This window comes from Bombina bombina, chromosome 5 (assembly GCF_027579735.1).
Source record: "Bombina bombina isolate aBomBom1 chromosome 5, aBomBom1.pri, whole genome shotgun sequence".
Taxonomy (NCBI): Eukaryota; Metazoa; Chordata; class Amphibia; order Anura; family Bombinatoridae; genus Bombina; species Bombina bombina.
The window spans coordinates 738,405,555-738,429,364 of record NC_069503.1 but is presented as its reverse complement, the minus strand read 5'-3'; the positions used below and the strand labels follow the sequence as shown (position 1 = coordinate 738,429,364).

Sequence of the window (23,810 nt, the reverse complement as noted above, 5' to 3'; positions counted from 1 at the left end):
GGACAATGCTCCACCACACGCGTCCAAGTACTCCACAGCGTGGCTGGCAAGAAAGGGTATAAAAGAAGAAAATCTAATGACATGGCCTCCTTGTTCACATGATCTGAACCCCATTGAGAACCTGTGGTCCATCATCAAATGTGAGATTTACAAGGAGGGAAAACAGTACACCTCTCTGAACAGTGTCTGGGCGGCTGTGGTTGCTGCTGCACGCAATGTTGATGGTGAACAGATCAAAACACTGACAGAATCCATGGATGGCAGGCTTTTGAGTGTCCTTGCAAAGAAAGGTGGCTATATTGGTCACTGATTTTTTTTTGTTTTGTTTTTGAATGTCAGAAATGTATATTTGTGAATGTTGAGATGTTATATTGGTTTCACCGGTAAAAATAAATAATTGAAATGGGTATATATTTGTTTTTTGTTAAGTTGCCTAATAATTATGCACAGTAATAGTCACCTGCACACACAGATATCCCCCTAAAATAGCTATAACTAAAAACAAACTAAAAACTACTTCCAAAACTATTCAGCTTTGATATTAATGAGTTTTTTGGGTTCATTGAGAACATGGTTGTTGTTCAATAATAAAATTAATCCTCAAAAATACAACTTGCCTAATAATTCTGCACTCCCTGTATGTATGTATGTATGTATGTATGTATGTATGTATGTATGTATATATATATATATATACACATACACATACACACACACATATATATATATATATATTCATCTTTAGCCATGTATATGTACCGTATTTATTCGAGTATAACGCGCACTCGTGTATAACGCGCACCCCTAATTATCGATTAAAAATTGGTATAAAATTTTGTTTCACACCAAGCATTGTAATTGACAAAAAAACGTTGTTGAACACGTGTGGCCATGATAAAAATCATTTATTGACAATGTAAACTGGTATAAACACAATACCGAAATAAAATTACCGGTAACAATATTTATTTAAAATCCTTCAAAGTCAGATTCATCATCAGATACACTAAAGCGTTGTTCCCATTCTTCTCGAGTTAATTTTTCATCAGTGTCCCAGTTGGCAGGAACATCTGTTTCTCCAGTTTCCTCGCTTTCTTCTGAGTCTGAATTCCACAGCAGGTCGTCTTCTGTGCCGTCCATTTTATTGCTGATGCCTGTCTTCAAAAAACTCTTGATGATCATTTCTTTTGGTATGTCTTCCCATGATGTTTTAACCCAGGATGTCACGAGAGATAGGCCAGGTTTCTTGAGGTTTCCTTTTGCAGTCAAATCTTTGTCATCGGATTTCATCCAGGTAATCCACTTTTCCCTGACTCTGTCTTTGAAGGGTTTGTTTAAAACGACATCTAGTGGCTGAAGAATAGAGGTTAGTCCACCTGGAATCACAGCTTGAAATGTTTTTAGACTTTTCAGTTTGTCCTTCACAGTGTCTGTCAGGTGTGAGCGGAACTGGTCCCATACAAGCATGGATTTCTTCAGTAGTGCGCCTGGTCTAGTATTCCAAACTTTATTTAACCATAAAATGATGCCCTTTTCATCCATCCATCCTTTAGGATGACAATGGATCACGACACCTGGTGGAAATTTAACTCCTTTTGGAATAGTCTTTCTTTTAAAAATCAACATTGGTTTAAGTTTAAAACCGTCTGCCATACAGGATAACACAACGGTAAAATGAGTTTTCTCATGGCCTGTGGTTCTAATCTGGACTGTGTGCTTCCCTTTGCTGTCAATTGTCCTGTTGCCTGGTAGGTCAAAACACATGGGGGTCTCATCCATATTGCCTATCTCTAACATTCGTCTCTGGTACAGTGAATTCTCGGCTAGCTGCTCGATTTCCGTGAATTTCAGCATGATCAACAACCTTGAGCTTGAATGAAGCGTCATATGCAGAACGTTTTCTCTTGATACCCTGAGTTGCCATTTTTTCTTCGCCCTCGCGTACAGTGAGTGGCTGCAGCCCGGAAAAGGCACAGTGCGAACTCACAATTCACCTGCGCCCTCAATGGACCGGCCGCCACTGCCACCCCACCCCTTGTTTATAACGCGCACCCAAACTTTGATTTCTTTTTTTGGTAGAAAATTTTGCGCGTTATACTCTAATAAATACGGTATGTATCTTTATGTTTAAGTCCTTTGCCGGAGATCTCATATCTTTGAGCCTTAAGAACCTTTGTGTGCAATATGTTTTTGAATATTGTTTATTAGATAGTATTATTATGAGTGTAACTGTACTTTGTAATGTATTTTTAACCACAGCACGGTAATTAATCTAGTGTAAGCACAATTGTGTTTACTTTTAACTTGAAATACAAACTGTAAGCTCGATAAGTGCAAACCCTTGCAAAGTAACCATTATCGATTGGGCACAAACAATTGTATTCTACTTGTAATCTAGCCTGATATCTTAAGAAACAACCTTAGGCAAAAAATAAAATGATGTCCACAAGACAGCCTTATCCTGATGAAAAATCAGATAAATGAGGCTCACAAGAAAGAGCAGACAATTCAGAAACTCTGCTAGCAGAAGATATAGACAGAAGAAATTGGCATCTGCCAATAAAGAATCTGGGGCAACTCCATCATAGCCAGGGAACTGGGAGTTCCCCTCTGATGGTTGACATAAGCTACTGCTGTGACATAGTCTGACTGAAAACGGAGATAAGACTCCCTTTTCAACAGAGGTCAAGCTTGAAGAGACATGAATATTGCACAGAGTTATTTTTTTTTTTAATTGAGGTTTCATTCTAGGCAAACATAGTACAGAAAGTAAAGACCAATATAGCTTCAGTACAACATTAAAGCAAAATGGACTGCACATCAACAATACAAAGGTACATATAAGTGGTGAATACAGTAACTACTAGTAGTATATGATGCCATTCTGATTGCAAACCTTCTAAATAAAAGTAAGGAGGCCAGTCTTGGACCTCAAACATGTAAGGAGCATATCTATGACTAGAAGGTGACTGGATTGTGGGTCTCACATTACAAACCTAATTTTTGTATTATTCTAGTTAACTCTTATTTATAAAATATAAAAAAATACCAACAGAACATTTTTGCAATGTTCTAGTAATGTAGCAAGTAAATATAAGCTGCACCATGAAATACAGAATAGTTATCATTACCATAGCTATGAAAAAGTAAAGGGCTTCTGTCTGGAATAACAGTGAGGAAGAAACAGAATTTCTGTTTATACACCAGACATTCAAACCTAGTTAACTACTAATAACAAATAGTACAGTAACAGTTGCAATACTTTTCACCTAAGAGTAATCAGCAATTGTATGTTAAAACTAATAGTAACACTACATACACATCACTTGTACATAATAATATACTTAATTAAAGTAAGGAAAATATTATCAGTTTTATGACTCAGTTAGCAAATAATTATAAAAGCCACTAACAGGGCCACCACCTAAAATAGCAGCTATAATGAGAATTACTGGTTATATGTTTATACCAGAGATGTTCAAATTTGTGCATAATAAAAAGAAAAACAGTATATAGTGTATAATTAATACAATACTAAAGTCTGTTACATATTTAGAGCAATATCAGAGCATCTTAAACAATAAGTCTGGTGATAGCAGTGATCAAGCGTGGGATACCACGCAAAATATGTCTGCAGTCTTCTTGCTGTGACTAACTATGCTACTATGGGGCTGAGGCTCCATTTTTGTTTTTATGATTCCCAATAAACAGTGCTATTTTTACCTTAACATTGGTGGTGAACAGCGAGTTACTTTTTTCTGCATATACTGGATAAGCGCCTTCATCTGTGAAGCCCGGAATACTTCTGTTGTTCGAAGTCTGGTGTATTACTTGTTTAGTTATAGCTTAAACTTTAGTATATATGCTTAGCTGGCATCACGTAGTTAGTTAAAGTGAATGTAGATTTTGATGCTAAAGTGCCCAGTTTTTAAAAATTCCATTAAAAACAGGGGCACTTTAATTCATCAAATTTTACATTTCACTTGTGTTGTGAAAACACTTACCTTTTAATCTTGACAGCCGCTCCAGCTTCCTCCGCCCGTTGCAAAGCCTATTCCTGGGTCTAAAATGAGGAATCCGACACTGATTCCCCCGGGGGGAAGCCGTGATTGGAGGATGACCAATCCATCATTTCTGACGTCAGAAATGGCTTGCGACGACCGGGGGAAGCTGGAGCGGCTGTCAAGTTTAAAAGGTAAGTATTTTTTCACAACACAAGTGAAATGTAAATTTTGATGAATTAAAGTGCCCCTGTTTTTTTTAATCGAATTTTTAAAAATTGGCACTTTAGCATCAAAATTTAAATTAAAAAAAAAAAAAAAAAAAAAAAGAGCTATAATGAATCCCTAAGGTTTTGCTGCATATTACATCAATTATGACAGTGGAATAGAAATAGAAATTACAGTGTTAATCAAGATATACATACTAGGATACTGGTGTTTGCAGTATAATGCTACAAATCATTAGTCTGCTCTATTAAACAGTGTGCATTGCAATTGGAAGGTAATATTCCTCAGTTCCAAGCATTAGTTCAGTAAGACATCTTAGATTTTACAAATAACATTAGACCCATTGAAATTATAGATAACAATGTTACCCCAAGACAAGCAGGAAACATTACAAAGAGCTTTGCATACACCTCTGCACATATAATATAAGGAAACTTACTTAAAGCTGGGTAGATCTCAATGTAAGTGCACAGGGGTATAGCGTAGTTCTAACTAAAGTCTTGTATCGACCGTAAAGTTCCATATATAAACCGGGTAATGAACTTCCAGATACCCGGCTTAGACCATAATAAAGTAAGTTAGACAGTATAAAAGGCTTACTCTGCTTGCTGGGAGCCCCATTACGTAGTGAATGATCCGCCAGGGTCCCACATTTGTTGCCTACTATTGGAGTATCTCACAGGGACCCAGAGCCCAACTGAAATAACATAATTTATGTAAGAACTTACCTGATAAATCCATTTCTTTCATATTAGCAAGAGTCCATGAGCTAGTGACGTATGGGATATACATTCCTACCAGGAGGGGCAAAGTTTCCCAAACCTCAAAATGCCTATAAATACACCCCTCACCACACCCACAAATCAGTTTAACGAATAGCCAAGAAGTGGGGTGATAAGAAAAAAGTGTGAAAGCATAAAAAACAAGGAATTGGAATAATTGTGCTTTATACAAAAAAAATCATAACCACCACAAAAAAGGGTGGGCCTCATGGACTCTTGCTAATATGAAAGAAATGAATTTATCAGGTAAGTTCTTACATAAATTATGTTTTCTTTCATGTAATTAGCAAGAGTCCATGAGCTAGTGACGTATGGGATATAAATACCCAAGATGTGGATCTTCCACGCAAGAGTCACTAGAGAGGGAGGGATAAAATAAAGACAGCCAATTCCGCTGAACAATAATCCACACCCAAATAAAGTTTAAATCTTATAATGAAAAAAAATGAAATTATAAGCAGAAGAATCAAACTGAAACAGCTGCCTGAAGTATTTTTCTACCAAAAACTGCTTCAGAAGAAGAATACACACCAAAATGGTAGAATTTAGTAAAAGAATGCAAAGAAGACCAAGTTGCTGCTTTGCAAATCTAATCAATCGAAGCTACATTCCTAAACGCCCAGGAAGTAGAAACTGACCTAGTATAATGAGCTGTAATCCTTTGAGGCGGAGATTTACCCGACTCGACATAAGCATGATGAATTAAAGATTTCAACCAAGATGCCAAAGAAATGGCAGAGGCCTTCTGACCTTTCCTAGAACCGGAAAAGATAACAAATAGACTAGAAGTCTTTCGGAAATTCTTAGTAGCTTCAACATAATATTTCAAAGCTCTAACTACACCCAAAGAATGCACTGATCTCTCCTTAGAATTCTTAGGATTAGGACATAATGAAGGAACCACAATTTCTCTACTAAAGTTGTTAGAATTCACAACCTTAGGTAAAAATTTAAAAGAAGTTCGCAACACCGCCTTATCCTGATGAAAAATCAGAAAAGGAGACTCACAAGAAAGAGCAGATAATTCAGAAACTCTTCTAACAGAAGAGATGGCCAAAAGAAACAAAACTTTCCAAGAAAGTAATTTAATGTCCAGAGAATGCATAGGTTCAAACGGAGGAGCTTGAAGAGCCCCCAGAACCAAATTCAAACTCCAAGGAGGAGAAATTGACTTAACAGGTTTTATACGAACCAAAGCTTGTACAAAACAATGAATATCAGGAAGAATAGCAATCCTTCTGTGAAAAAGAACAGAAAGAGCAGAGATTTGTCCTTTCAAGGAACTTGCAGACAAACCTTTATCCAAACCATCCTGAAGAAACTGTAAAATTCTCGGAATTCTAAAAGAATGCCAGGAAAAATGATGAGAAAGACACCAAGAAATGTAAGTCTTCCAGACTCGATAATATATCTTCCTAGATACAGATCTACGAGCCTGTAACATAGTATTAATCACAGAGTCAGAGAAACCTCTTTGACTAAGAATCAAGCGTTCAATCTCCATACCTTTAAATTTAAGGATTTGAGATCCTGATGGTAAAAAAGGACCTTGTGACAGAAGGTCTGGTCTTAACGGAAGAGTCCATGGTTGGCAAGAAGCCATGCGGACAAGATCCGCATACCAAAACCTGTGAGGCCATGCTGGAGCCACCAGCAGAAAAAATGAGCATTCCTTCAGAATCTTGGAGATTACTCTTGGAAGAAGAACTGGAGGCGGAAAGATATAGGCAGGATGATACTTCCAAGGAAGTGACAATGCATCCACTGCTTCCGCCTGAGGATCCTTGGATCTGGACAGATACCTGGGAAGTTTCTTGTTTAGATGAGAAGCCATCAGATCTATATCTGGAAGTCCCCACATTTGAACAATCTGAAGAAACACCTCTGGGTGAAGAGACCACTCGCCCGGATGTAACGTTTGGCGACTGAGATAATCCGCTTCCCAATTGTCTATACCTGGGATATGAACCGCAGAGATTAGACAGGAGCTGGATTCCGCCCATACCAGTATTCGAGATAATTCTTTCATAGCCAGAGGACTGTGAGTCCCTCCTTGATGATTGACATATGCCACAGTTGTGACATTGTCCGTCTGGAAAAAAATGAATGATTCTCTCTTTAGAAGAGGCCATGACTGAAGAGCTCTGAAAATTGCACAGAGTTCCAAAATATTGATTGGTAATCTCACCTCCTGAGATTACCCAAACCCCTTGTGCTGTCAGAAACCCCCATACAGCTCCCCAACCTGTCAGACTTGCATTTGTTAAGATCACAGTTCAGGTTGGAAGAAAAAAAGAAGCCCCCTGAACTAAACGATGGTGGTCTGTACCACGTCAGAGGGTGTCGAACAATCGGATTTAAAGATATTAAATGAGATATCTTTGTATAATCCCGGCACCACTGGTTCAGCATACAGAGCTGAAGAGGTCGCATATGAAAATGAGCAAAGGGGAACACGTCCAATGCAGCAGTCATAAGAACCTAGAATTTCCATGCATAAGGCTACCTAAGGGAATGATTGAGACTGAAGGTTTTGATAAGATGAAACCAATTTCAGACGTCTCTTGTCCAACAGAGACAGAGTCATGGACACTGAATCTATCCGGAAATCTAAAAAAGGTTACTCTTGTCTGAGGAATCAACAAACTTTTTGGTTAATTGATCCTCCAACCATGTTCTTGAAGAAAACAACACTCATAAAAATCTGGAAAGGATCTTTCCATTGAAAATGAGCAAAGGGAATTGAATCCAATGCTGTTAAAACTTCTATGCATATATAGCAACTGAAGGAAATAATAGAGACTAAAGGTACCGGCAGACGGAACCCAATACAAATTGTCCCTTGTCTGATAGAGACAAAGATAGTGACATAAACCATCTGGAAACCTAAAAAAAAAGGTGACCCTTGCGTGAGGAATCAAGAGCTTTTGAAAAAAGATCCTCTAACTATGTCCTGAAGAGCAAGTGAAACATATGAGATTCCGCATCCTAAGGAAATAATCTGAATGAAAACAGAAAAATGATGAATATGCATTTATTGTATCTAATGAAAACAAATAATGCTATCAATGACCATAAAAAGGCAGAATAGTTTGAATAAAACTCCAAAACCCAGTTCCTAGAAAAGGAACTGGAAGAAATACCCCAGAAGATTCCAGGTCTGAGCAGCGCTTGAACCCCATGGGTACCCAGCCATGCTTCAACAGTATCCAAAATATATAGGACAGAAACACACTGAAAGAAAGTGTTAGCCTTACTGGAATAAAATCAAAGAAATTTGGACAAAATAGAACCAAATAAATTTCAAAGAAGTCTTAACCTGCCCCTTACCAGCCAAGCTGGAATACGGCACGTACATCGCAATATTAGGGAGCCAATTTCGAACCCCAATTATAAACATGTTACTTGGGAAAGAACTCAGGAATTTGTTCCTTAATAAGAACAACCAAACTAGTATAAGCTTAAAGTTTAGTCTTAGAACTCAATCTTGAAGCCGATAGTAACAGTTAAGAATTGAATCCAATTATAATAGATTATCTAGAACAAAAGAAATATGGATTTTCTTTTTTTTTTTTTTTTTTTTTTTTTTTAAATCACAAAATTTTTCTAGCTAAAATAGCTAAAGACATAGATTAACCCTCATTTGCGAATATATTCAATAAAATGAAGACACAAATAAAATCATTAGCATGATATTCCAGTTTAAAGGACCAGTCAAAACAGAGGACTTGCAAAATGCAAAACAACAAGACAAATGCAACAGCACCTAGTCTAGTAAATGTAGTCCCTTTAACAATGCTAAAATAAATCATAATCTGATACTTGATCTTAAAGTAAACAGAAAAAATGAAGCAATTGCAATATCACAGGACCAAGAAAAGTACCTGAAACTAAATAATTTTGCATAAATAAGATACAACTATATAAAGGAAAATAAATACTATTTTGCTATAAAAACAATAGCATAATTAGTAGGAGTAGAGATAGCTCCAATAAATTGGAGAACCCTCCAAATTGAATTAAACTGCTAACAAAGAATATAGTTAAAAAATAAAAGAAAATTCTCAGCCTATTCCATTCCCTAGTATGGGGAATTGGAAAGAAAACCTCTGATATCACAGAAGAAATAAAAAGGCAGAAATAGTGTCAGCTAGTCTTAAGGAACTAGTTACCTTAATATCCAAAATAATTAACACCTCTTCAACAAAGAACAAATGTACTTTAATAAAAAAATTATAAAAAAGTAGATTTGTTAGTGTCAATATCTGATGAAGAGAATTTCTGAAAGAGAAAAAAACATCATCAGAGAAGGATAAATCAGTATGTTGTTGGTCATTTGAAACTTCAATAATTAAAAAAGAAGTGAAAAAGACCTAAAAATTGTATTAGAAGGCACGAAGTCAGACAAAGCCTTAATCAGAAAAAATATTTCTTATAAATCTTCTAAACATTTCTTGTACTTAAGAATGGAAATGTATAAAGCATAAATACTAATGGAATCTGCATGTAAAAGTATATCATAATAACTTATTACAAACCATAGCTAAAGATAAACATTTATAACATTAAAAATAAATGAACTTGGAGGGAGGAGCTAGCCAGCTAATGAAGCAGCAGCACTTGTGGAGAGCTCTGTGTTATATACTCCATTAAACTGATAAAAAGTACTTTTTGAGACCTAATAAAGCCTTAAAAGGATAAGGAGCAACATCCCCAAGCAGAGGATTATCAATACAAGGAGCCTTTTTTAAGATTGGGAAAAACTGAACTCAATCCGGTTTTGAGAACCAGAACAAAACCAGGAAACCCCCCGGCTTCGGCCTGCACCGGATCGAAAGGCCTCACAAAAAGTTCTTTAAAGATCACCAAACTACCTAAGGTCAGTGTAACAGATGTGGTCAAGCACTAGTGGGGCTAATTGACATCATAGCTAAGAGAAAGGGGCACTTTATAAAGCAGAGAAAGGGCCCTGGGCCTATCCACATTTTCGGCCGAAGCTGGGTGGGGGAAGAGACATTCAAGACCCTGCATCATAACTCTTTAATAACTGGAGAGGTGTCCCAAGGTGGGCCTTCCATTACAGGAAGATCTGCTCAATTGAAAAAGAGAAAAAGCCCATTGTGATTTAGCCATTTTAAAGACACTTTTTCTCTTCTTTTTTTTTTCTTTTTTTTCTTCATTACCACTTTTCTCTCCTTTTGCATTTTTTATGGAGTGGAAAAGGTGGGGTTGGCACATTATATATTGAGGGGGCCAGAGAGGTTTAGTGCAGCTAGAGCCATTAATAACAGCACAGCATCCTAATTACAAGTGTGGAGAAAGACTTTTGAACTAGGTGCATTTCCATGCTGCAGCACAATAATATCACAGCTACCATCCCCCACTCAGGCTTTCATTTAAAGAGTATTTGCAACTTTGCTCCCCAACTTTATCAGGCAGACACATCTAGAGACTATAAGGAGAGACACTGAATTAATCAGTCCTGGAGAGTTGAGGCGGTCAGAAACTGCTTTGTTTGGCTACTACTGATTGACAGTTTTGGAGAAATATCTACAGCAGACACTAGCACTCTCTCCCCACCCCTTTCCTGCCAGTCCCAGTACTGGTGGGTCATATCCAAGATTCCCTCTCCGTGATGGTCCTGTGAGGACAGCTTCCCTGGGGAGTTGAGTGCTTTATTTTTGCAACTGCTCATATTTTGGACTAAAGTGAAGCATAATTACCATCCTACATGACGATCATCTAACAGATGGTCCACAGATAGGGTAATACAGTACTTACAGGGGCTTTTTCCACTCGCTGATCTCTCATCCTCTAGCCTAAAGGCCTTTGGGCAACAAGGAATACAGGAGAGGTATATTTAGCCGGCCCTGACACACAATACCCTATTCAGACCCTCTCCATCAGTCCAGATAATTCGCCCACTATTGCAAGTTTTTGCAGAGGAAGACATGATGTGGGACTAAATGGTTAATGGATGAACCTTTCGGACATGACTGAGTAGATAATAATATAGGTGGATATCTAAAAAAGATAGCTGTGAGGCTGCTATATTGGCAACAAAGTGGTATTGTTCTATGCAACAGAAGCTACAAAACCACTAAGCAGGTTCTATACAGAATAAATTTCAGTTTTTCTGTTTGTTTCTCTCTTCTCTCTATTAATACATCATTCCTAACAGTGCCCTCAATATGAAAAGCCGTACGCAGTCAGTCAAAGAGTGTTTATCAAAATCACAACAGAAAAAGAAACTAGCTATGTTAGATTCCTCTCAACAGATGGAACCAGTTGAAGATATAGCGGATTCCTCTCCGTCTCCGCCCAAGTCAAATACCTCAAACGAGGCCCTTTTAAAGCAAATAAAACAAATGTTTCATGAGGAAATGAGATCAGCCTTATCAGAACTAAAGCAAGATATCGCAGACATAGGTGAAAGAACTTCGGCTATAGAAGATAAAGTTGATGAAATAGTAGAAGAAATCCCGGAACTACAGGCCACAGTAAGATCCCAACAAGCTCAAATACAGAAATTGGAAGATCATCTGGAGGATCTGGAAAACAGATCGCGCAGATCCAACATCCGCATACGCAATTTACCAGAAAAATATAACAATCTCTCTGATACTGTAACTCAGATCTTCCAACAGTTATTGCCGGATGAGGAGACATCATTTCTCCTTATGGACAGAGTACATCGGGCTCTAACCAAGCCTCCAACTCCGGGAGCTCACAGAGATGTTATAACAAAACTCCATTATTATCACATCAAAGATAGAATCATGCAAGTTGTCCGAGGAGTTCAAGAAATCACCTATGAAGGCCACAAAATACAAATTTTTGCTGATTTATCGCCTATTACTTTAAGGAAAAGGAGAGAATTCAAACCAATAGTAGCAGCCCTAGCCAATGCCCAAATCAAATATAGATGGGGATTTCCTTTTCGATTGTCCTTCACAGTAGACAAAACATCTTTTTCCTGTGCCACAGTTGAGGAAGGACAGTCGATTTTGAACAAACTTCACATCGGTAGAGGAACGCCCCCTCCAGCACAATCGCCCAAACCTCAGCGAAAAGCTCTGACACGTACCTGGACACCAGTTCTCAAAAATGGGAAAACTCCAAGGAGAAATCATGATTCGGAAAGCCCAACCTGAGTCAAAGAGACAACTTATAAGTATTCTTTCATGTCCCCAAACGGGGGAGTCAGAGACCTCATTGGATTTTTCTTATGGGGGTTAACTCAAGAATCTTGTCACAATTGATGAGATCTGACTCAGAACTCCTGTGTGTCATTGTTTAAATAGTTAGTAAGGATTAGTCAGAAAGAGATCCACCTTTCATTCATTCATTCACTCATGCATTTGGGTCATTCCAATGATTCAAATGTTGGACATTTCTGAGACATGTATCTAATGTGCTGATATTATATGTCCGAAGTTCATATTGTTTTTCATGTTCTTTATTATTTTTCATGATGTTTTGTTCTTTAACTTTACAGGATTCCTATTGCTAGTTATGACCAATACTGGTTCTTTGTTGTTTGTTTTCTTGTTGTTTGAACTAATTGACAAATGTTTTTCCACCTCGACTACTTGTGCACTACAAGCAGGTAAACCTATGCCTTCACGTACATTGCAAAAAGTGGCTGATAGATCTGTATTTGCCGGGGGAGGGAGACCCAGCCGTACTGCAGTTGGTGAGTCTTTCAACATGTGTAATAAGAACATCTTTCACATGACTAAGAAATGTCTATAAATATAGTCTCTCACAATGTTAGAGGGTTACACTCAAATGTTAAGAGACGTAAGGCTCTAGACACATATAAATCCCTGAAGGCCCACATAATCTTATTACAGGAAACCCATTTTACAAAAGTGAAAACCCCGAAGTATTGGGATAGAGGTTTCCCCACCCAATTCCATGCCACATGCCAATCTAAAAAATGCGGAGTGTCCATCTTAATCCACTCAGACCTAAATTTCAAAGAGGATGAGGTAATAATAGATAAGTCGGGCAGATTTATTATTGTTAAGGGCAGAATACATGACTCACATGTAATTCTTGGCAACATATATGCTCCCAATGAGTCTCAAGCCCTTTTTATGTCTAAGATAGGTAAATTGCTTACTACTTGGAAGAAATCAAGGCTAATCATAGGGGGAGATTTTAATTTGGTACTTAATTCAGAATTAGATAAATCATCAATCCCACACAAACCTTCTTCCCAAAACTCTAAAAAACTCATGTATGACTTTCTATTAGATCATAATTTGGTGGACAGCTGGAGATACATCAACCCGAAAACCAGAGATTACTCATTTTACTCTAGTGTACACAATGTGTATTCTAGAATTGATTATATTCTACTTAGCCAGATCATGACTCCTTTGATAATGGCTTCGGATATTTTGTCTGCAACATGGTCAGACCATAATATAGTGTTGACAAGAATATCTGGCTTGATTGACCCTTACAGGGGCAGAAGCTGGACAATAAATCCAACTTTATTTAGAGACAAAGTTTTCACACAAAGTTTTCAGACAGAAATAGCACACTTTTTAGAGACAAACCATGACTCAGTGACTAATCCTATGCATATATGGGGGGCACTAAAGGCCTTTGCGAGAGGCATCTTGATAAAAGAATCCAATAAGCAGAATAGGGGTTATGTAGCACAGATTGAGCACTTAAAACAAGATATACAGAATCTGCAATCCCAACATCATTTAACACATGATGACAGGACACTCAGATTGTTGAAAGACAGAAAATATTCACTAGATAAGTTGCTGACAAGCGAGGCAACCAGATCCTTGAAACTTGTGGATGCTCAATATTTTATACAAGCTAATAAACCAGACAAGATGTTGGCTTTTAAATTAAAAGAAATATCTAGGATAACTTCTGTCCCACAAATTCAAACATCGAATGGACAGGTTTCTAATCACCCGCAGATCATTGCGAATACTTTTGCCCAATATTATCAAAAACTATACACTATACCGACACAAGGTAACCCACTTGATTTAGCCTTAGATACCAATAATTTTTTGCAGGCCTGTAAACTACCTAAAATTGAGGAGGGAGACTTAGATAAGTTGAACGCGCGAATAACTACTCAAGAAGTGAAACAAGCAATCCGTAGTCTAAAGATTGGAAAGGCACCTGGTCCTGATGGATACTCGGGTATTTTTTATAAAACACTTATGCAAGATATTAGCCCCATCTTAGTTACAATATTTAACCATATGCTAGAAGGTGGAGAGATCCCTAAGGAACTTCTAGAGGCTCGTATATCAGTGTTGCCTAAACCTGGAAAATGCAAGCAACTTTGTAAAAATTACAGACCTATCTCGTTAATTAACTTAGACATTAAATTGTTTACCAAAATCCTGGCAGTCAGGCTAAATGATATTCTCCCAAAACTTGTCCATCAGGACCAGGTGGGATTTATTCGCAACAGGGAGGCTCCAGATAACATTCGGAAGGTAATAGATCTCATAGATTACTCATCCAAGCAGGCTGTGCCTTCTCTGTTTCTTTCCCTGGATGCAGAGAAGGCATTTGACCGTGTAAGATGGGGCTATTTGGACTTAGTATTAAAACATATGGGCTTTACGGGAAATTTTTGTGCGGCTATTTCTACAATATATTCTAACCCTTCTGCCTTTATTAAAATAGCTGGGTATAAGTCTTCATCTATAACAATTCTTAATGGAACCAGGCAGGGCTGCCCTTTATCACCACTACTATTTGCACTGTGCATCGAACCATTAGCAGCCAGCATCAGGCAAAACGTAGATATTACAGGCATTAAAATACAAGACCAGGAACATAAGATCAGCCTGTTTGCAGATGATGTTATTCTGTCTGTCACTAAACCTATGATCTCTCTCCCCCTAATATACTCGACTATTGGCAAATTTGCCAATATCTCGGGTTACAAGATTAATAATGATAAGTGTGAGGCTATTAGTGTACATCTTCCAGAACACACTAAAAAACTTTTAACACTGAATTTTGACTTTACTTGGTCTGACAGGGGTATGAAATACCTGGGCATTAACATTCCAAGCAATCTGGATCATCTATATAAACTAAACTACATACCTTTGTTCACGCACATTAAAAATTTACTATCCAGATGGAACAAGCTTAATATCTCCCTATATGGCAGATTGACTTCGGTCAAGATGACAGTTCTGCCTAAAATTCTATATCTTTTTCGGTCATTACCTATAAATGTACCCACCTCAACACTACAGAAAATACAAAAAGACATAATAGCTTTTATATGGAAATACCAAAGATCTAGAGTAAACAAACAAACCCTTAGTAGACATAAGGTGGGAGGAGGGATGGGGCTGCCGGATTTAACATCCTATTATTACGCGGCTAGAATGGCACAATCCACCCTGTGGCATAATCATTTAGATAAAATCCAATGGGTACAGATAGAATCAGACATGATGAAGACATACCCTATTTATAAACTCTTGTGGTCTAAAAAAAAAGATAGACCCACTAATTGGAGATCCTTTATCACCATAGCACATACATTGATAATGTGGGACACCTTGACAACCAAATACCCCTTGCTTCAGAGGGGATCGAAAGCGACCCCGCTGGTAACGTTATCCACTAGTTATGACCAAGATACACAGGAGAAATGGGCAAACAAGGGACTATATCGAATTGCAGATGCTCTTGAGGGGACTAAGGTTATAACTTTCCATCAGTATGCTGAACTCAAAAGGTCGGGGGTTGCCAGTTGGTTTCACTACCTTCAGTTGAGAGCCAGGGTAGCTGAAGTTTTAGGTAACGATAAGATGTCTGCTAGTTCTTATGTAGAGAGGTTGTGCTTGGCCACCAGTAGGATTAGAGGAGCAATCTCCGACCTTTATATTCAATTCAATACACCTCCTAAGTTAAATAAATTACCATTCATGATAAAATGGGAGTCTGAATTAAATTTCACCTGGTCAGCAGAAAAGTGGTGTGACACTCTTAGGTCTGGCACTTCTTTTTCGATATGTGCCCATTTAAAAGAAAATTTCATAAAAGTGGCATTCCGATGGTACTTTCACCCCTCCAGAATACATAAGATTCAGGCTAACACAAATTGTTTACGAGGTTGCAATGAAAGAGGGACATACTCCCATATGTGGTGGCATTGTTGTCATGTAATTAATATATGGTCCCAAACGTCATCTCTTCTGAGTGAAATTTTGGAAAGACAAATTAATTTATCCCCTACTCAGGCACTGCTACATGAACCCCTACCAGGTCTGAATTCAAGAGTTAATAAATTAATAGCACTTATCTGTACGATAACTAAACTAAACATAGCTAGATACTGGAAGACATCGGTGCCATCATTTTTGTTAATCAAGAATAAGATTGATTTCTACTATCAGATGAGTAGTGCTTCTGCAGACATACTAGACAATAAGGAGCAATTTTTGAGGATATGGGAACCCTGGATAATGTACTCCGAAGCTAGAAATAGAAATATACAGCAAAGATTCAGAACACCTGACTAAAACCAAAAGAGTTATGAAGTGGGTGCCCCCCTGCCTCTCCCGCTCCTGCCCAGCTTGTCTGGGTGGGTCACATCCCATTACCCTTCCCCTCCCTTTGGGATGTATCCAGTCTCCCCCGGGACAGGGGGGGGTGATAGATAGAGCACCATGGGTCTTCTTACTGGCTGGGTCCCCTCCTCCACAGGGTTTTGAAAGGTTATTACTGATAATAATATATTATGCTTAATTTGTGCTTTTGTATATGAGGTATGTGTAACCATGTTCAATGACTTAAAATTTAGCAGAGATGGAATTCTTTGTCAAATGTAAATTATACACTGTAAAACTCAATAAAAACTTTTGTTCATTAAAAAAAATAAAAATAAATTTTGGTAGAACTGAAACTCAGTTAAGCATTTTTCCAGAAGTGGCTTCTGACTCAGGGACAATCGGAGACATCTTGCAATATGTAATAGAAAAAACAACATATAAAGCAAAATTGATCAAATTCCTTAAATGACAGTTTGAGGAATGGGAAAAAAATGCCAGTGAACAAGCTTCTAGCAACCAGAAGCAATAAAAAATGAGACTTAAATAATGTGGAGACAATAGTGACGCCCATATTTTTTAGCGCCAAAAAAGACGCCCACATTATTTGGCGCCTAAATGCTTTTGGCACCAAAAATGACGCCACATCCGGAACGCCGACACTTTTGGCGCAAAAAAAATGTCAAAAAAATGATGCAACTTCCGGCGACACGTATGACGCCGGAAACAGAAAAAAAAATTTTGCGCCAAAACAGTCCGCGCCTAGAATGACGCAATAAAATGAAGCATTTTCAGCCCCCGCGAGCCTAATAGCCCACAGGGAAAAAGTCAAATTTTAAGGTAAGAAAAAAATTGATTAATTCATATGCATAATCCCAAATATGAAACTGACTGTCTGAAATAAGGAACGTTGAACATCCTGAGTCAAGGCAAATAAATGTTTGAACACATATATTTAGAACTTTATATAAAAGTGCCCAACCATAGCTTAGAGTGTCACAGAAAATAAGACTTACTTACCCCAGGACACTCGTCTACAAGTAGTAGAAAGCCAAACCAGTACTGAAACGAGAATCAGTAGATTAATGGTATATATAAGAGTATATCGTCGATCTGAAAAGGGAGGTAAGAGATGAATCTCTACGACCGATAACAGAGAACCTATGAAATAGACCCCGTAGAAGGAGATCATTGAATTCAAATAGGCAATATTCTCCTCACATCGCTCTGACATTCACTGCACGCTGAGAGGAAAACCGGGCTCCAACCTGCTGCCGAGCGCATATCAACGTAGAATCTAGCACAAACTTACTTCACCACCTCCATAGGAGGCAAAGTTTGTAAAAACTGATTTGTGGGTGTGGTGAGGGGTGTATTTATAGGCATTTTGAGGTTTGGGAAACTTTGCCCCTCCTGGTAGGAATGTATATCCCATACGTCACTAGCTCATGGACTCTTGCTAATTACATGAAAGAAAAAGCTATTCCAGCAATATGTGCCGCAAATATGGGTCAACACCCTGGGCCTCTGTAGCGGTCTCTGTGCAAACAAAATTGTGTGGAATCCCTTTTTGGACAGGGGCAACTTCAATCCCTGCATGGCAGCACACATTACTATATAGAAACTCCATCTAATTTAGAAAACCAATAATCTCAGAGTTAATTCACATGGAAAGGAATTTTTTTATTTTTTTATTTTAAACAACACAGAAGTACACAATTTCATACTGTTCAATATCCCCTTTAATGGGACAGTCTAGTCAAAATGAAATTCATGATTCAGATAGGGAATGCAATTTTAAACAACTTTCAAGTTTAATTTTATCATCAAATTTCCATTGTTCTCTTGGTATTCTTCGTTGAAAGCTAAACCTAGGTTGGCTCATATGCTAATTTCTAAGCCTTGAAGTCCGCCTCTTATCTGAATGCATTTGACAGTTTTTCCCAGCTAGAGAACGTTCATTCATGTATGCCATATAAATAACATTGTGCTCACTTATGAGAGGGCACTGATTGGCTAAAATGCAAGCCTGTCAAAAGAACTGAAATAAGGGAGCAGACTGCAGAGGATTAGATACAAGGTAATCACAAAGGTAAAAAGTATATTAAGATAACTGTTTGTTATGCAAAACTGGGGGATGGGTAATAAAAGGGATTATCTATCTTTTTAAACAATAAAAATTCTGGAGTAGACTGCCCACCTTTAAGTGATCAAAAGCCATTCATTTATTAATATCAACAAGGCATTGTGGAGGTTAAGAATGTTACTCTTTATGATCATAAACATAAAAACATAAATTATGCTTACCTGATAATTTCATTTTGATCTGTACAAGGAGAGTCCACGGTTTCATTTATTACTTGTGGGAAACACAAAACCTGGCCACCGGGAGGAGGCAAAGACACCCCAGCCAAAGGCCCAAACACCTAACCTACTCCCCTCATCCCCCAGTCATTCTGCCGAGGGAACAAGGAACTTTAGGAGAAACATCAGGGTATAAAAAGGTGCCAGAAGAAAAACAAAGAAATTTAGGTCCGCCCAACGGAGAACCGGGCAGAAGCCGTGTTTCCCATCTTAATACGAGGAGAGTCCACGGCTTCATTCATTACTTGTGGGAATCAAATACCCAAGCTCTTGAGGACACAAAAATGGGAGGGTAAAAAAAGAGGCGAACCCTAGTATGAAGGCACCACAGCCTGTAAAACCTTTCCCCAAAAGCTGCTTCAGCCGAAGCAAACACGTCGAATTTGTAAAACTTTGAAAAAGTGTGTAAGGAGGACCAGGTAGCCGCATTACAAATCTGCTCCATAGAGGCCTCATTTTTGAAGGCCCAAGAAGAAGACACAGCTCTAGTTGAGTGAGCTGTAATCCTCTGCGGAGGCTTATGTCCCACTGTCTCATAAGCCAGGCGAATCATGCTCCTCAGCAAAAAAGATAAGGAAGTGGCAGAAGCCTTCTGCCCTCTGTGCTTTCCTGAATAGACCACGAACACTGCTGAAGTCTGTCTGAAATCCTTTGTAGCCTGAAGATAAAATTTCAAAGCTCGAACCATATCCAAGTTATGAAGTAATCGTTCCTTTGAGGAAGGGGGGTTAGGACACAAGGAAGATGACATCCCCACCAGATCCGCAAACCACATCCTCCGCGACCACAACGGAGCAATCAGAATAGTTGATGCCTGCTCCTGCTTGATGCGAGCCACTACTCGAGGTAGAAGTGGTAACGGTGGAAATATGTAAACTAGGTTGAATCCCCAAGTCACTGCCAAGGCATCTATCAGCTCTGCCTGGGGATCCCTGGATCGCGACCCGTATCTGGGTAACTTGAAGTTGAGTCTGGATGCCATGAGATCTATCTCCTGAGTCCCCCATCTGTTGCAAATCTCCCCAAACACTTCAGGGTGAAGAGACCATTCCCCCAGATGAAACGATTGTCTGCTGAGAAAATCTGCTTCCCAGTTGTCCACAACCGGAATGTGGATCGCTGACAGCGAGCAGTTGTGGGTCTCTGCCCATTTCAGAATCCAAAATACTTCCCTCATGGCTAGGGGAGCTTCTTGTTCCCACCGAGGTAATGTTGTCTGACTGGAATGTGATGAACTTGGTCGAACCCAGGAGGGGCCAAGCCCTAAGAGCATTGAAGATCGCTCGAAGTTCCAGGATATTGATCGGAAGGAGCGATGACTCCTGACTCCACCTGTCTTGTGCCTTCCTGATAACCCAAACAGCTCCCCATCCTAAGAAGCTCGCGTCCGTAGTCACAATCTCCCAGCATAGTCTCAGGAAGGATGACCCCTGGGACAGCATATCCGGACGAAGCCACCAAGAGAGGGAGTCTCTTGTCCGGGTGTCCAGAGAGATCTGTTGGGATAGATCTGAGTGATCGCTGTTCCATTGCCTCAGCATGCACAACTGAAGAGGTCGGAGATGGAACCTGGCGAATGGAATGACATCTATACTTGACACCATGAGCCCAATCACCTCCATACACCGGGCCACAAATGACCTTGAGGAGGTTTGAAGGGCAAGACAGTTGGAAGAAATCTTTCAACGTCTCTGATCTGTCAGGAATATCTTCATGGCTATGGAATCTATGATCGTACCCAGTAATTCCACTCTGGTACTGGGAACCAGAGAACTATTGCCTAAGTTTATCTTCCATCCAAGAGATCGAAGATTAAGTAGAAGAGTTTGCGAATGGTCCCCTGCCAGCCGGCAGGACAGAGCCTGGACCAGGATGTCGTCCAGATAAGGTGCTACTGCAATACTTCTTGATCTTGCCACAGAGAGCATAGCTCCCATAACCTTTGTAAAGACTCTTGGGGCAGAAGACAGACTGAAGGGGAGAGCTACAAACTGGAAGTGCTGGTCCAGAAAAGTGAATCTTAGGAACTTGAAGTGATCCCTGTATATTGGCACAAGAAGGTATGTGTCCTTCAAGTCTATCATAGTCATGAACTGACCCTCTTGAACTAAAGGGCAGAATTGACCTCATCGTTTCCATCTTGAACGATGGGACCGACAAACTTGTTTAGGCACTTTAGGTCCAGAATCGTGCGAAACGTGCCCTCCTTTTTTGGGATCACGAAAAGGTTTGAATAGTACCCTAGACCTCTTTCTGCTAGAGGTACCGGAACAATTACTCCTAGAGAGGAGAGATCCCTCAAGCACTCTGGAAAAGCATCTTGTTTCGCTGGTCCTGATGATAAATTTGACAAGAGGAATCTGCCCCTGGGAGGGTAAGTTTTTAAACCTATCCTGTAACCATGAGCAACAACCTCCAGAACCCAAGGATCCTGCACGTCTCTCAACCAAGCCTCCGCAAAAAGAGATAGTCTGCCCCATACATGCCGATTTTGTCTCAGCTGGCTTCTTGCTCTGCTTGGTATTATTTCAAGACTGAGAAGGTTTCCAAGATACCTTAGACTGCTCAGCTACCCTCAGGGCCTTGATTCTTTCCTGTATCTCATTGAGGGGAGTCTCCATCTCGATCATCTCTGACAAAGAGTTGCACCCACCACTGCAGGCTAAAAAAAAAAAACCTGTGTGCTGAAACATTTTTCTTTACAGGGTCTCCAATTTCTTATCCATGGGTTCCTTGAACTACGAACTATCCTCAAGAGGGATAGTGGTGTGCTTAGCGAGTGTGGCGATAGCTCCCTCCACCTTAGGGACTGATCCCCACAGTTCTAGCTCAGAATCAGAAATCAGGAACAATTTCTTAAATGAAGGAGAGAAAGATGAACCAAGTCTCTCCCATTTATTCTTTAGACAATATTTGCCCATCTTTACGGGAACCGGGAAAGTCTGGGGCACCACCCTGCCCTCAAAGACTTTATCAAGCTTTGGAATAGAAGGGTTCTCCTGTAACTTTGGTTCCGGAAACTCTAGAGTAGCCAACAACTGCTTTAATAAAAAGTCTGGTTTCCTCTGCAGCCGGAGGTTTAGAGGCTGCAGATTCTGACCCAGAGAAAGAGTCCTCCAAAGTATCGGAGTCCTCTGCCGCAGCCCCTGGGAAGGATAGCAATGTCTAACCTTTCGCTTGTGCTTCACAGTGCGAGGTAAAGCACTGAAGGCCGTAGACACCGCCGTTTGCAACTGATCAGCAAAATCTGGAGAGCACAGGGCCCCTCCCGCAGGAGGATTAGTAGTGCACTGGGGAGCTGTATGTGAAAACGGAGATGATTGTAGGTAACGCATCTCGCGGGACAGAGACCCCTCAGAGGTGGACGGCTCAGTGCTACTAAACATCTTGTTCTTTTTAGATAACACTATTTTATCAAGGCATGTGGAACATAGTTGAGAAGACGGATATCCCGAAGCCTCCTCACAATAAGCACAGGCATTAGATTTAGGCAAAGAGGGAGTACCCTCTAATGCATCAGAGTCCACCATAGCTTGCGCCTTTTATTAGGACTATAGAAAATTAAGTGGCACCTTTGATACTCCCAATGGCCAGGGCACTCACCACCTCCTATGACCCAGGCCCACAGAGAAACCACTTGTCTCCTGCAACCGATGGTCAGGAAAAGGAAGAGAATGAGGCCACACCCGGTCACATGAAGAGCCACGCAGGATTGCCCCTGCAGCAAAGAAAAGCTCGCCAAACTAAACGGGCTGTGCAGTAATCTGAATGACGAAAGATCTTGACTGTTCACACATTGCCAGAGCCACATCTCACATGTATCGCAGCACCACAATAAAATAATCATGTATACATCCCCCCCCCCCCCTGTTAAATAATCACCTTCCGGAGATATTAACCCTTGATTCTATACAGATAAAAGGAGTCACACTGTGACCCTGTCTTCTTGCGTTATCATTACAGATATGAAAAAATGAAACAATCTTACCATAATCTACGCCGTGGAACAGGAACAAGGCCTCTCAAGTTTGACAGTGTCGTAGCATCGCTCCTGACATGGACTTGAGTGATAGAAAGCAGGCAGTGAAACTCGTCAACACTGATTGCTTAAGGAGCTGTTAATACGAGTCTGGATGGATTTGCAGAAAGACTCTCCCGTCATCTCCAGACCCTAACATTTGTCAATGCTCTCACTGAGAAGCTGACAACAGTCCCATTCTGAAGAGTACTACCCTCCATAAGAGACTACTCCGAAACTTCTGACATGTCTCTGCCATTCTCCTGTGACAAAAGGCAAATAATTACTTGGGGATGAGGAGAGTGGGGGAGGTGTTTGGGCCTTTGGCTGGGGTGTCTTTGCCTCCTCCTGGTGGCCTGGTTCTGTGTTTCCCACAAGTAATCAATGAAGCCGCGGACTATCTTTGTATTAAGATGGAAATAGTGATTTGTAAATTAAGACTGGATTTATATTTGAATCACACAAATAATGTAGTCTTCAAGATACAGAAGGTTAATACAGACTTATAATCATGCCTTGCCAAGTAATTACACAGGGAAGGTTTTCACAGTTTGCTAGTGTTCATAACACTACTTGTTGAATATATATATATATATATATATATATATATATATATACAGAAAAGAAAAATGATTAGCCAGTACAGGTTTTGTTTCAATACAGAAGTTTTGTTTTTGCTATTTGTATGGATGCAGGCCACTGTCTACATGCACCATTGTAAATGTCACACAACATTCTATTAAAATACAAGATAAATAAAATTAATTTTAACTGAACCTCTGTTTATCCTAATTAGATATTGCATATGCTTGCTTCAGGTAAGTCTCATGTAGTATACTGATCTGAA

The 23,810-nt window shown here is 39.5% G+C and overlaps 1 protein-coding gene across 1 annotated transcript in view; it reads right to left on the bottom strand.

The window, feature by feature from the left end:
- Positions 1–23,810, bottom strand: part of CDKAL1 (CDK5 regulatory subunit associated protein 1 like 1) — a 2,417,072-nt gene that overhangs the window by 1,116,111 nt on the left and 1,277,151 nt on the right. The window lies entirely within an intron of this gene.